Below are 681 nucleotides of genomic sequence, written 5' to 3'. Positions count from 1 at the left end.
CTTCCGGCCGCGCTGACGTCCCGTCCCGTCCCGCCCCTCCTGCTCTCTGCCCGGCCCGCCGGGGATTCCCTGAGTATGGCATGCGAGAACCCATACGTGAAGGCGGCCGCGTGGCCTAATGGATAAGGCGTCTGACTTCGGATCAGAAGATTGCAGGTTCGAGTCCTGCCGCGGTCGTGCTGTGAAGCGTAAATGCCGCTGAAGTTTTGCTACGCCGCCGCTACCGAGGCACAGCTGTCAGGGCTCTCCTTTTGCTCGTGTGTTTGACCGGAGCGCTGAACAAGGCGGGGGCGGCCACTGGGAACGACCACGAGTGGGGCAGGGCGGCCCCGGAGGATCAGCCACGGGCGGCGATGGCAGCGGCGTGTTGTCGCTGGCAGGCACAGGCATACCATCCACCTCCTCCTCCCCAGGACTGGTGTGGTGGCATCACCATCCACCGCCCTGGTCACACACCTACCTGGTCGCTGTCACCCGGAGTGCCCCGAGCCTCACGGGTGGGGTGGGAACAGCATGGGGACCGGGGTCTCCACGTCTGTCCCAGCTGGTGTGGGGGCAGAGGTGACAGCTGGGCACGAGGTGTGTGTGGGGACAGTTTCTTAACTGGGGATGGAGCAGTGTCTGGACAGCCAAAGATGAGCACTGAGTGTGGGGTAATGGGCTGTAGGGTGCAGGGAATGG

At 64.6% G+C, this 681-nt stretch overlaps 1 non-coding gene across 1 annotated transcript; it reads left to right on the top strand.

Annotated features, from left to right (window-relative positions):
- Positions 1 to 104: 104 nt before the first annotated feature.
- On the top strand, positions 105 to 177 carry TRNAR-UCG (transfer RNA arginine (anticodon UCG)). The gene has a single exon. It is a non-coding gene; the product is annotated as a tRNA-Arg (tRNA).
- The last annotated feature ends 504 nt before the right edge of the window (positions 178 to 681 follow it).

The sequence above is a fragment of the Pithys albifrons genome, chromosome 13 (assembly GCF_047495875.1).
Source record: "Pithys albifrons albifrons isolate INPA30051 chromosome 13, PitAlb_v1, whole genome shotgun sequence".
NCBI lineage: Eukaryota > Metazoa > Chordata > Aves > Passeriformes > Thamnophilidae > Pithys > Pithys albifrons.
Note: the sequence above shows the minus strand (reverse complement) of the source record. Positions and strands in the feature narration are given on the sequence as shown.